Raw genomic sequence first — 14,204 nt, 5'->3', positions numbered from 1 at the left:
ACATTACAAGAGTCGACTACATTTCAGAAAGGCTTTGTTGTTCTGCAAAGCACTTTGAGGCACCCAGTGATCGTGAAAAGCGCTATATAAATGCAAGTCTTTCTTCTGTTAAATTTGTCCCGTGTTTCCCAAAAGTCTTACACAACAAGATTCGTGTTGGCTCAGTTTTCAGCATGGTAGATGAAGCACTAATTAATAAATTGTGTAACAGTACTGTGTCTCAAAATATTGCATGTAAATAAACAGTTTACGCAAATAGTTGTAGTCAGTTATGCGACTTTATGGAAGAACCGACGAAGGTAAGTCGGAGTTTTATACCGTTAGATTGGTCTGTCCAAGTGCTGTGAACTGGAGGTCTAGCGGCACTTGGTCAAGAGGTTGAACGTCCATTTCAAACCTGAAAACACGGGGATCCCCTGCATCACTTTGAGGACAGTTTTTTTTTTGTTTTAGAGGAAGCCAAGTTTGCATCTGAAAACTCTCCAAACTCTCCAGATTGTGGACTGCAATTCTTGTTTGACTGTGCAAGTGGGAAATGTATGTCGGTAGAGTGGATGAGAATCTTATGCTTGAACGATCCGTTTAGTCAAATGTAGCGATCGGTATGTACGTGGCATGCCAATTCAGATTTTGTATAATAAACTTTGAAGCAATTTTCTCAGTGTGAAATGCTAATCCCTGTGTCGTGCTGTGCAGTATTGATACACATTTCACAATAAATTTGTTTTTGCTCCAGAGTCTTGCCTAGGGGACGATTACACTTTTAGCTGTTTTTAAAAAATGTTAATGGCCAGTGGTTGTGCCTGACTGAAAATGAATAGCAATATCTTCTTAGAACCCACTGGATGGGGGTCTTTTGCTTTCAAAACTACAAAAGCATTTTTGTCTCAATTCCCTTCTTCCACCCATAATGGTTGCCAGTAATAAGAATATGTTTTGTCTCCATTGTTGAAAATACAGAACCTGCATATATGTCACTGAGAAACTCGCTATTAAAGGAATCTCCTTGTGTGAAAGGAAAGTGAAGACAGTTTAAATCAGCTGCTTGCTCTAATCTTCAGCTAGGATGAAGTGTTCTCAGTTGCTATGGTCAACTTTGCTGTCAAGCATTCTATACCTACAAATACTTGTATTGATCATACATCTGTCACCCTTTAGGTCTATGTCGAGGGAGGCCCCTTATATTATGTTTGGTTTTACACCGACAATGCCACTTGTCTCAAAATCTCAGAGAATGCCAATCCCAGGTTACCACAGTGGCCTAGAGGTTTGGCGGATTTTGCACTAATTTATCTTCAAGAGTAATCTGGATCATTTTTGCATCTATATGTTTTTATTGAGAAGTCACATAATTATATGTCACAGACGCCAAATCAGCGCAATAAAAAAATGAAAAAAACAATGAATTCTGGAAATCTGAACGAGAAACAGAAAAGGCAAGAAATACACAGTAGTTCGGTCAGTATTTGTGAAAAGACAGGATCTGACGTTTTGGGTGTGCATTTTGGTAAATTTTCAATCCTGATCCGGGTGAATGGCCTCATTACATAAATGTTGCTGAGTTCTACCCCCCCAATGTCTCCCATACCTTCCATGCCAACCTATGCCACTGTACCCATAGCAAGCAATTTCTTAACACTCCAGATGTTTTTTTCCCCCAAAAAATTTAAAGGGCAGATCTTTTGAATGCCTTGACAGCGCCCTTTGACAGTGACTTTTGACAGGTCTGCTTGATAGTTTTGACAGTTGATTTTGACAGGTCTGTTGACAGTTCCGGTGAGCTTGACAGCAACAGGTTTATGCACTTCTTAATGCACGTTAATGACTTCCTTTAACAACTCCAAAGGGCACCTGACCTCCACCGAAAGACACCTTACCTCCCCAAAGGTGTCCCGGGAACCAGATCCAAAGAAGTACCTTACCTCTGCAAAGGGCATCCTCCCCTGACTATCCAAATGAATCCACAAAGTTCAGGCCTGCTCTTAACTGGTCTAAACTGCTCACTTCGCATCTCACACCCCTGGCCTACCAAAATCTCACTTCACTGGAGGCAGCTGACGATTTAAATGGCCAACTGCCTCTGTAAACTGTGCATGCACGGGCCCTAGCCCAACTCTAGTCCCGCTCCCCCCACCCCGAAAATAGGAAGCGCCGTGTACGGAGAGGGGACTTTCCAATTTCTGGCCTCGTGTGCCATCTTTCCCATAATGGAGAGGCTCTCCGTCCTGGTGTAGATCCAGGCCTCTGCCTATCTCTGTCGGGTGAAAATAGAATCGAAATTACCTGTGAGGCTTCCTTAATAGAACAGCTTGCAAAATAAGCAAATAACCCTGACCAACCAGGGTTAAGCAATAAAAGAGCAATTTGTAGAAGGTACTGGAAGATCAGTGGTTATGACTGAGTCAAAGGGAGTAAAAAGTTGGAAGAATTAATTTTTTTCAAGAATTCTAAACTGGCAGAGTACAAAATGCAGATGTGCATCTAGCTTACAATACTTATTTTTATTCAGAACCATGTAAATTAGCTTCTCCTTCACATAGCCCATTCATCAAATGATGTCACCCATTGTTCTGTAGTTATGGTATTAACCCAACCTAAAGAATTTAGGCCAAAGCTAAGTGCGTTTATTAATTACGTGATCTCCACAACAGCTGTCCAGTTTGCAAAGGCATCAAGAGCTGAGGCAGAGTTTCCAGTGTTTACCCTGATCTAACTGTTATATTGTTATTCAGGTTGGTCCAGTTTGGCTTCTGGTCAAAGGACCAACTTACAATTATGTCACATCTTTACCCTTCTCAGAATATCTCAATGTTTCATTGTCAATTAGTTGTTTGGTGGTGCAGAACTTGAGTATTGCTGAAAAAACATATACACATATTGCACCTATTTCAGCTAAACAGAGTAAGTGGCAGCCATTCACTGACTCATTCCTCAGGGCAATGCCTTGACCAACCAGGGTCAAGCTGCCTGGTTTAAATTTAAACAATGCTCGGCAGTTAACTATCAGTCACTGTCACTGGTGCATTCTCCATGGCAACGCCTCTACCAATCAGAGCCCACTTGCCAACCATTTAGCACTCTCTCCTCGTAAAGTGTAAATTGTTGTTTCCCTCCCCGCTTATGTTGGTATTCTTGCAAAGTGTCCTGATGAGTGCCAGATGAAAAACTTTGACGTCTCTCTTTTTCAGCAATACTCATTGTCAGTTAATTATTTTTAAAGCGGGTTCGCTGTTGTAATGTAATTATACGTGGCGTCCAGTAGTAAACACGACAAGCAGGAAATGAGAATAATCAGCAACGAGTTTGTTTAGGCGGTGTTGTTTGAAGTGTGAATGTCAGGCAGTGCACAGGGATAACTTCCTGCTTAGAGAACATTCCTGATAATAAGTGTAAAGATTGGTGGGCACACCCAGGTTGTTACTGGTGCTCAGCCAAGCCCTTGTATGAATAACTCCCAGCACAACGAATATACCCTTATGATAAGCCGCACAATCAAGAGCGCAGACCCACTGTCTGCAGGAAAGAATCTCCGAGTTAAATAATGAACTTCCCAGCCTTGGGAGGAAAATAAATTTACTGCTCTTAGATTACACAGTAAGGTTCCTTAATCTCCTGTTGAGAGATTGATTCTATTTCACTGGTCGGGGAATCTGAACGTGGGCACAGTCCCGGGATATGGGACTAAAGGGAAAATATTTCGCTGGGCTAGGCAGGTTTTTTGGTCTTTCAGAGAATTAAGGGATATGGGGAGTGGGCAAGAAAATGGGGGTTGAATCCCAAGATCAGCCACGATCGAACTGAATGGCGGAGCAGGCTCGATAGGTCATGTGGTCGCTACTCCTGCTCCTATTTTTTTGTGTTCTTGTAAGCTGATTTCCCCAGAATCACCCAAGGTTTCGCCATTGGAAAATGGTTCCATTGAAGGAATGGAGAGAACAGCCTCTGTGCCATAATCTCCTTCCCTCCTAGGTGAAAGGCTGCTGTAGGAAATGGAGGTGAAACCCCCAGTGCAACTAGGTTTCGCTAGAAATTCTGGCCACTGCTGGTTGAACAGGGTCAGATTTTCAAATCCCGTGTGTATTTTATGGAATGCAGAGAGAACTTCAAAGAAGATTTCTGAAATGTTACTTTCCTGGCGTCTTGAAGCTATGTTATACGATCTTAACGTTGGAACACTTTGCCTATTTTCCCCCATTATCTTAGTTAAGGCACAAAATGCGTAAAATAAATGGCGTTTAATTCTACAGCTGAAGAAATTTCATGTGAGTGTGTTAATTGCTTGTGTGGCCATACTAGTCTGGAAATGCCTGATCTTATCTGATCTCAGAAGCTGAGCAGACTCAGGCCTGGTTAGTACTTGGATGGTAGACTGCCTGGGAATACCAGGCAATGTAGGCTTATTCCAAAGGTTATGGCACGGTGTTCATTTCAAGACCCCAGTGAAGGTTACTTTTGTAAGTCCTTTTACACCTGCCTCTGAATGAATGAATGTTTTAAAACAAACTTGTGCCTTTACCCGAGGCTTTGAGTGCTGGGCATTCCTGCTGGCATCCACCCTGTTTCCTCACTCTATGAATCGCATCATAGCCTTTATCTAACTTGATGGTCGGTGAAACAGCTACTGCAGTACGACATTTCACCCCTTGACAAACTGTGGCAGATCTGTTCATGGTAACGCTCACGACGTTGCTGAGTTCCGGCTCTCGTTGTTTAATGTCTTATCGAAATTTAATGCCTGGGATCCTATGGCGGATGGGTGACTACATAGCTAAATTGAACTTCCATACCAGAAAGCGGTTAGAACGTTGAACTTGCTACCAAATGGAGTCGTTGGGGCAATTAGCATAGGTGCATTTAAGGGAAAGCTAGAGAAGTGCGTGAGGGAGACAGGAATAGAAGGATATGCTGATGGCGCTCTAAATTCTCTGCAGAATCCACAATGGGATATGGTAGTCGCCAATAAAGAACAGGGTTCTCTGTTTAGTACCTCATCTATGCCGAGCTAAATGATCTTAGCCACGCGCGAAAAACATCCACTTTTTGAACAGCAGGAACCACATTCTGACATGGTGGGGTGGGGGGGGCGGTAGAAAAGGGAAACCAAAATCCCCGGTGTGCTGTCCTGATTTCAAGAGTCTGTCATGCCATTGCTGATGCACTACATTGCTTCTCTTTGCTTGCCATGCTTCTCATGACCAAATTCACATGACAATAACAAATTGGCAAATAACAATCAGTGAAGCCCAGTGGTGCGATAGTGCGATAAAGACGTTGCATACACAGTCCCCCGCCTGGTTAAAACAATTCAGAGAGAGGGCAGCAGCTGAATCACAGGCTGCATTTTAAACAGTTTCTTTTAATGGAATGTTGGTTGTGTCAGTTTTAAGCAGCGGCGTATTCCGGAAGGACAATCCAGTGATTCGCATGTTGAAGGCCCTATATGTATGCCAGAAAAATTCACTGTCCCCTGCTATGGATTGTAACGAAAGTTGGGTCAGGAGCGGATGAACCTGTATACATGCAACTCACTCCAATTCCCAAAATCACTAGAACAATCGTTAGAGCGAAAGGATTAGCAGCAATGTGAGAACTGCTCAATTATTTTCCCCTTACCTTCGTGAATAGGGCAAAGGTGCGTTATTAAAGTTAAATTGAGAAAATTGGATAACAAGAATAAATAAGGAATAATAATAAGGGAGGCGTAATGGTATTTTCACTGGGCCAGTAATCTAGAGACAAAAACAAAAATACCTGGGAAAAACTCAGCAGGTCTGACAGCATCTGCGGAGAGGAACACAGCGCCATTGTATCCCTCTCCGCAGATGCTGTCAGACCTGCTGAGTTTTTCCAGTTATTTTTCTTTTTGTTTCAGATTTCCAGCATCCGCAGTATTTTGCTTTTATCTTAGTAACCTAGAGACCGTGGGTCTCCGGGTTCAAATCCCACCACGGCAGATGGTGAAACTTGAATTTAATTTAAAAAATCTGGAATTAAAAGTCTAATGATAACTGTGAAACCATTGTTGATTGTCCGGTTCCCTAACATCTTTTAGGGAAGGAAATCTGCTGTCCTTACCTGGTCTGGCCTACATGTGACTCCAGACCCACAGCAACGTGGTTGACTCTAACAAGCCACTCAATTTTCAAGGGCAATTAAGGATGGACAATAAATGCAGGCCAGCAATGCCCACATCCCATGAATGAATAAAATAAAAACAATTATTGCTCCCACGCTTGAATTTTAAAAGTCAGTTGATTGTAGGATGATAGAAAGTCTGTTGGCAAGCAAGTTCCAAAATGTTGAGGTGGAGAGAAAGAATAAGTTAGACTTATATACTTTCAAATTAGAATTGAACTGACCTTGGAGTTATTAAGAAGACGACCTGAAAGTTATAATATTTCTGCATTCGTTACTTCTGTAGCTGTAAATACAAATAAAAAAAGTTCCTTGCTACGCTAATGCTGTTTTCCTTTGGATTGCAGACACTGTGGGTCCGACTTTAACCCAGTCACTTAAACAGAATTAAAATTGGACCCTTATTTCTGAAGTTAGAATGGGGAGTCCTTATGAATAAATCTTGGCCGGAAAACCTGGGATTGTGTCAGTATTTACAGAAGTTCCCTCACAGAAAAAGATTTAAAAATACCTGAAATAAAGGTAGCCGGCAGTGTGATATGTCTTGATTTCCAACAAGAATGGAAGACGATTGCAACACAGAGAGAAATAGAGAGGCAACTTCAGAAAACCACCTGCCAAAATAATGACAAAATTTAGAGACAAGAACGATTGCGATAGGAGGAAAGAGATTGGAGGATTTAAGGTGGCAGATGTCAAATTTTCAAACACACCAGTGCTTGCGAATGTATGGACTAAGCTTCAATTGAATTGGGATTGTTTCTAAACAAAATTGGGCATTTAAGGTGCCTGCAAACCACTGCATCATGTTGTATGCCAGATACCGACTAAATAACTGCTACTAACATTTATCTGGAACAAGACATTTGGTACATAAGATTAATCATTGCCCATAGCGCATTATTTATTAAAGAATATTTAGAAGAATAAAGTGGGGACATTATTGTGACATGTATATTCCCTGATGTTGAAAGCGTCATTGAAATTCTCAAGTCATTGTGCTATTGTGTTTGCCGCTAGTGCAGAATCAATGTAAAATTAAATTAGATCGAGCAGGGTTTCTCCAGTCTAATCAGTTTTTCATGAAATCCTTGGTGATTTGTAATGGTGCTTGTGGAAAGGGAGCTGCCTGCTGTTGCAATGCGACCGCTGAAGACTCACACTGGGTCTCCCATGAAGAAAGGCATTAGCTGAAAGTAGTTTGGGTCCCTTTTGAGAACAGTATGTTACTGTCCTGTGCGATTGCAGGATGGGAAGAATCTCGGTTAGCAAAATCCGATTCTGGTCAAGTACAAAATTAAGCTTTATTTTCAGACTTGGATAAGCTGTATTTTTGTGAGTGAAGCATGCTCTAGCAAACCCAGGCACAGGTTTTTGTAAGCCTTGTCGTGTTGTTATATACCAAAGAAGCCACAATTGAAAGCACCCATTGAAAAATATCAAATAGTCGTTCAGAATCGATGGAAATGAGAAAAAAATTGTTGTATTCTTATCCTGTGCCCTCACCTAGGCATTAACAGTATGTTATCTTGGAGATGTAAAATCTCAGGCTAAGGTTCCTGATAGGCAGTAACTGTGGAATTCCCTGCAGAATTGTCAACTGCTGAATTGAATGTTTCCCAGAAATTGAGAACTTATCTTCCAGTAGTTTAGGCGTAATAATTTTTTTTGACTTTGGTTCAGAACCCGCCTCTCCACAAGTTTAGCTTTTAGGTTTGCTGCATAAACAACAAAGCGACAGTTCCTTTAAAATGCCACGTAGAAATATTAGCATGTCACTGCTGTAAGCTTATAGTGTTCTCTTCAACTATTACGTTGTCTTATTTTCCAATACATGAGCTCTCCCTGTGTAATGCTGAACTGAATTAACAGCTGTGCTGATTTTTAAACAGGTGTAGGCAACTTTAACCAAAGCCTTTCTCTTAAATACTTTCAATAGAGTTAATGTTGTGGTACATGTGTTAAAGTAGAAAAAATTGTTATTTGATGATCTCAGGATTTGTATGGAGCTTGCTCTGTTTTAACTCCCGTTGTTTTTTCCCCCCTGTTAACCTTGCTCTTAACTTCCAAAAAACACCCAAGGCAAATATATCACAGTAATCAGCCCTGCCAGCCAGCTCTGATAAACATGATAAATTAATATATATTAAATGAATTATTTGATTAAGTTGTGTAAAGCCAAGGGCTGCATATCAGGTTTCTTGCTGGGATTTGCCCCCATGTGTTTTTGCAGGGTGGAAATCAATGAAGAATGTGAGCCAGTACCACAACATGAGGGAGCAGGTGCAGCGATGTGTTGTGGAATTCCATATTGTGTTGGCATTTTCTTTGGCTTCAGTTACTGCCGGCAAATTGAATCAAACAAGCCAAGCTTTTTCTCATCAGAAGACTGGAGTGCATTATCCTGCCAATTAGACAAAAGACCCATTTCAGGGTCAAAGCGGCAGATCTCAAAAAACAACTTGTCGGGGCCTCCTTGTTCATCCCTTTGCACTGGCCCGGCCACGTGATTAAGTCTCAGTTTGTCTGTTTGGAAGAGTTCAGACAATTCCCAGCTATTCACTTGGGAACATCACACGGATAAAGATATCCTAAATTAACAGTGTGCACTGGTGCAAAATTCAATCGGTCAGAAAATCATTGGGAATTTGCACCCAACTTTCTGCTCCCATGGAGACATGAAGTTGGCAAGTTAACCCTTTTGTCAATCTTTTGCAAACCTTCAAAATGCTCCAGGTATTGAAGAAGTAAAATTAGAAGAATTTCATGTTAATGTTATTTATGTGCCAACAGGAGAAGTACTATGTGCAAATACTAGCATTACTCTTTTATATCTCCTTTCTTTTATTCATTCATAGGATGTGGGCTTCGCTGGCTGGGCCAGCATTTATTGCCCATCCCTAGTTGCCCTTGAGAAGGTGGCAGTGAGCTGCCTTTTTGAATGGCTGCAGTCCATGTGGTGTAGGTACACCCACAGTGCTGGTCAGGAGGGAGTTCCAGGATTTTGACCCAGTGACAGTGAAGGAACAACGATATATTTCCAAGTCAGGATGGTGAGTGGCTTGGAGGGGAAGTTCCAGGTGGTGCTATTCCCATCTATCTACTGCCCTTGTCCTTCTAGATGGTAGTGGTCATGGGTTTGGAAGGTGCTGTCGAAGGAGCCTTGGTGAATTCCTGCAGTGCACCTTGTAGTTGGTACACACTGCTGCTACTGTGCGTCAGTGATGGAGAGAGTGAATGTTTGTGGATGTGGGGTCAATCAAGCGGGCTGCTTTGTCCTGGAAGGTGTCAAGCTTCTTCAGTGTTGTGGTAGCTGCACTCATCCAGGCAAGTGGGGAGTATTCCATCACACTCCTGACTTGTGTCTTGTAGATGGTGGACAGGCTTTGGGGAGTCAGGAGGTGAGTTACTCACCGCAGGATTCCTAACCTCTGACCTGCTTTTGTAGCCACAGTATTTATCTTCCCAAAACCAGCCTAATGTGTTAGCCCCTTCTATAGACAATACACCTCTGTCTGGCGCTGTGGGCTGTGGAGTCAAGTGTTGATACAGATGACAGTGTCAAGGCAGACATTTTGTCTCTTCAACAATTTGGCTCACGGCATTGTTCTCTCCTAGTGTATTTTCAAGGCACACCCAAACACAAGTTTGAGAAACCTTCTGTTGAGTCCTCAGTTCCTGCTATGAAGGAGGACCCACTTTACTGACTCGAGTGAAACAATGAAGTAATGCAGTCCCGCGGAAGGAGCTGGCCTTGACCTTGTAAACCATTATTTCCAGAAAATTGTGAGTGATTATTCAAAGTTGGAAGAAGTTCACTGACCCCTCCAGGTCAGCCAAGGTAACAAAAGGCAGGGGCTTCATTTGAAGCATTTTTGCCAGTTGCAGCTACCCTGCCTGACTGGCATCAAACACATCATGGGCAAGGAGGCATCACAATACCTCGCATTCCACTTCCTTCCTGTGTTCCCATGCTCAAAACTGAACGCATTGTGAAGCGTTGGAAAACATTGGCTCCCCACCATCTCCTCAAGGACAATTAGGGATGAGCAACAAATGCTGGCCTTGCCAGTGACATTTCACATCCCAGGAACAAATTTAAAAAAACGACTCAGGCACTCGCCATTTCTTGATTTTTAAGAATTCATTCACGGGATGTGGGCATCATTGGAAAGGCCAGCATTTATTGCCCATCCCTTGAACTGAAAGGCTTGCTAGGCCATTTCAAAGGGCAGTTAAGAGTCAACTATGATGATAGGGGCAAGACAGACATTTTGTCTCTTCATTGCTGTGGCTCTGGAGTCACATGTAGGGCCAGGCTGGATAAGGGGGGCAGATTTTCTTTCCTGAAGGGCATTAGTGAACCAGATGGGTTTTTACAACAATCGATGATAGTTTCATTGTCACTATTACTGAGACTAGGTTGTATTCCAGATTTCATTAACTAATTGAATTTAAGTTCCACCAGCTGCTTTGGTGGGATTATGATCCCATATTCCCAGGGTGGAGTTTAGCAGTCTGGATCACTAGTCCTGCAGCATTTACCACAATGCTGCCATCTCCCCCATTGCCAGCACCTGTTTACCCACATCAGGGAGAAGCTTTTGCAACCAAGTGGAGTCTGCACAAAATGTCTCACTGAAGATCGAGAAGGAGTGCTTGAATCTCCACCTGCAAAATATCAATCCAAATATCTTCCCACTGTAGCAGAAGTAGGAATCCTGGGGCTGGAGTTTACGTGGAGATGTATTCCCGAAGTAAAGCTCGCTCTTGAGCTGGCTGACCCAGAATTGGACTGGCCCGCGGTGATGATACACCGGTAGCAGCCGTACCTCATTCAGAGTTGGGACTGCCCCTTCCCATTCCCCCCCCCCCCACCTCGAGAAGAAGTTCCCCCTCGAGAGCTGCGGCCAATCAGATTGGCTTGGCAGCTCTGTAGTCCCGGCAGCGCCAGGCTCCACCGGTGGTCGCAGCTGGCATTGCGGGCATTCCCTGAGGGGAAAAAAAGAGTCGTGGAGCCCAGACTTGGGTAAGTCTGGGATTTTGGACAGGCCTGCCCCGGTGAAGGTGGGTGGGAGGTCGGAGAGGGGTAGGGAGCCGGGTCTTAGAGGCCAGGGGGTTAGGATTAAAGGGAGGTACGATCTGGGGGTGAGGGGTGCCTCCGATGGGCACAGTGTATCTGCCAAAGGATGTACTCTGCCTTGATGCCCACCTTGTCTCCGCCTGCCCCTGCCGCACATAAAATTCTGGCGGAGGCGGTTTGAGGCCCTTAAGTGGCCAAAGGGCGGGAGACTGTAAAACCCAGCCCTTGGAGACATTTATACGGAGGCTAGGATTCAAGAGTACGCAGTGGCTGGAACGAAGGGGAGACATACCCATCCTGAACCGTGTACTTTTGGTGAGTTTTTGTCTTGTCGCTGAATTAATTTTGGCAAGGCCTACATGAGGAAGTAGCAAAATGATTCCCAAGTGCGAGTCTCGGTGGCCACGAGGAATGGTTACATGCCCAGCAGGTCACCAAGTTGACTTTGTTGCCAAAGGGGAAACATGAGGCAGAGGGCTCAGAATTCCAGAGGCTGTACCCGCGCGATCATGCAGCTGGCAAAACCTCAGTCACTGTTTGATGAGCCGGGCAAAGAAGCATTGCCGAGGGGCCACAATGAGGTAGCTCTACCCACCGCTCCAGGTAAGGAGTTGCGAACGGGCCAGTGCTCTGAGGTCACCTATCGGGGCGGATTCAGTGCAGCCTGTCACAGTGGGAAACATGGCAGCTGTGCCCGCTTAATTGTGGGAGAGGCTCAACGTCAGTACCCATATGGCAGGAGAGCCCCTCCCCCACTCCCCCCACCCCGCCCCCCCCCGCCCCTTAAGTCAGAGGGCGGAAGGGGCTGACGTGGGATTCCTGGCCGGCACCAGCGGGATTTCAATTAGGTTCCTTAATGAGCCAATCGACACCAATTCCCCTTTGGTCTGTCCGCAAGCATGACCCAGACTTCCCTGTCGCTTGCCGTTTTAACACTCCACCCTGCTCTCATGCCCACATGTCCGTCCTTGGCCTGCTGCAATGTTCCAGTGAAGCTCAACGCAAACTGGAGCAACAGCACCTCATCTTCCGACTAGGCACTTTACAGCCTTCCGGACTGAATATTGAGTTCAACAACTTCAGATCATGAACTCTCTCCTTCATCTTTACCTCTTGTTTAATTGTACTTTTAATTCTTTATTTTTTTAATCCTTTTTCCCCAATAAACCCGCTCCCCCACCCCACCCCACAAGGCCATCTGTCACTTGTTTCCATGTTGTGCTTTTACAAAGTGCTTACCCTTGTTCTGCTATTAACACATTCTGCCACTATCAGCACCTTCTTTGGTCTTTAACACTGCCATTAACACTCCCTATGTCTTGTGTCCATGACATCTTTGTCAATCTTTCCTGAGCCCCCCCACCTATCCCTGACCTACTATCTTGCTTCACCTGCTCCACCCCCTCTTAAACAGTATAAAATCCATCACATTTCTACTTCTCTTTAGCCCTGAAGAAGGGTCATGTGGACTCGAAACGTTAACTCTGTTTCTCTCACCACAGAGGCTGCCAAACCCGCTGAGTTTTTCCAGCGATTTTTTGTTTTTATTTCAGATTTCCAGCATCCGTAGGATTTTGCTTTCATTCTTATCTTTGTTCTTCTTCCCTGATCCTTTCCCCTGTGGGTGCAGAATTTTGTTGGTGCGTAGGTTATTGATGATCTTTGGGTGTTTTTTTTCTTACACAGTAGCTTCAGGAGATATCCCTTCAGCAATTCTAGTAAGGTATAGGCTATTGACTTACATGATATTAAAAAAACCCAACAGCGACAATAATCGTGCTGCAATATTGAAAATGCAAGACTTCACATCAAAAAAATGAGCCTGAAATTCAGGATGGGATTTTCCTACCCCGCCTGCCGCCAGGATTATCCGGTCCCGCCGAGAGTCATCGGACTTTTGGCTCAGCCACCGAATCTCCCAAGGCAGGGCCGGAAAACCCTGGCCACAGTATCTTATTCTATGCCTTGAGAATACACATTGGAAATACCAGCGCACACATCCCACAATTTTCCAACTGGAATGATAACGATAAGAAAACTCATTTCTAAGATGCGCTTTTGCGGGTGAATGCTCCACCAAAGCGGGAAATTTGTTTCTGGATGTACACGGCAGGGATTTGGGTGCGTGCTTCCCATAATCTTCCGTCCATTAAAACGAAGAGGTGGAAAAACACGGAGAGCGTGAAAGTCTTCCCGTGGGCGAGAACTTGTGCCAGAAGCATGTTTTTGTAAAATTATCCTTTCCTTTAGGGTGTGTCACATGCACAAGTGTTTATTTCAGAGGCAAATTGCATGGGTGTACATTCAAAGTGAAAATTATGTTTGTGTATAAATTAAACTGGCAAAAACTCGGGACGTTGAGCGGACGCTGTCATTCGCATAGGCAAGGGTTCAGTTCTGTCTGTCTGCCTACAGCTCCATCCCTACTACTCTGCTGTAATATTGAGTGGACCATAACATTTTGTTGTCGTATTTATCTGACATAGATACAACTGCCTTGCAAAAAAAATAAAAATTGCGTTATTCCTTTTGATTTTTCTTTAGATACCAGATTGTGGAAGGTAACGAGTTATGAAAAGGTAACAGGGTGCACTGAAATTATGTAAAAATTTACAACCTTTTTCAAAATTGGGCTCTGGCTGTTCCTTTTCCATCCGAAAATTATGCAGACATCTTGGTAAAAATGCGTGAGAGCTGCAGAACAATTAATTTGTTCATTAGCGTTTAAAGGCCTACCCATGCTGTCCATTGTGCCCACTGAGCCAATAATATTGACCTTCTGCACTGCCAAGGGTCCCCACATGAATGAGTAATTCTTTCATTGTGAAGAGGGTTCAGTCTAGGCCGTGTCGTTAAACTTTAATGCTTATGTCTTGAATAATTTCCAGCACAAGGGTCACGACTGCACATTTCCTCATCATTTCCTCTGTTGTAGCATTGAAGTGTGCACCTTTGACACTGCAGCAGCAAGCTTATGTTCCCATTA

At 43.8% G+C, this 14,204-nt stretch overlaps 1 protein-coding gene and 1 pseudogene across 2 annotated transcripts in view; both read left to right on the top strand.

The window, feature by feature from the left end:
• lrp4 (low density lipoprotein receptor-related protein 4) overlaps positions 1–14,204 on the top strand; it is a 415,707-nt gene that overhangs the window by 238,111 nt on the left and 163,392 nt on the right. The window lies entirely within an intron of this gene.
• On the top strand, positions 4,280–4,398 carry LOC144685134 (5S ribosomal RNA; annotated as a pseudogene).

Source organism: Cetorhinus maximus, chromosome 9 (genome assembly GCF_964194155.1).
Source record: "Cetorhinus maximus chromosome 9, sCetMax3.hap1.1, whole genome shotgun sequence".
Taxonomy (NCBI): Eukaryota; Metazoa; Chordata; class Chondrichthyes; order Lamniformes; family Cetorhinidae; genus Cetorhinus; species Cetorhinus maximus.
The sequence above is the reverse complement of the archived record's forward strand: the minus strand, read 5'-3'. Positions and strand labels throughout refer to the sequence as shown.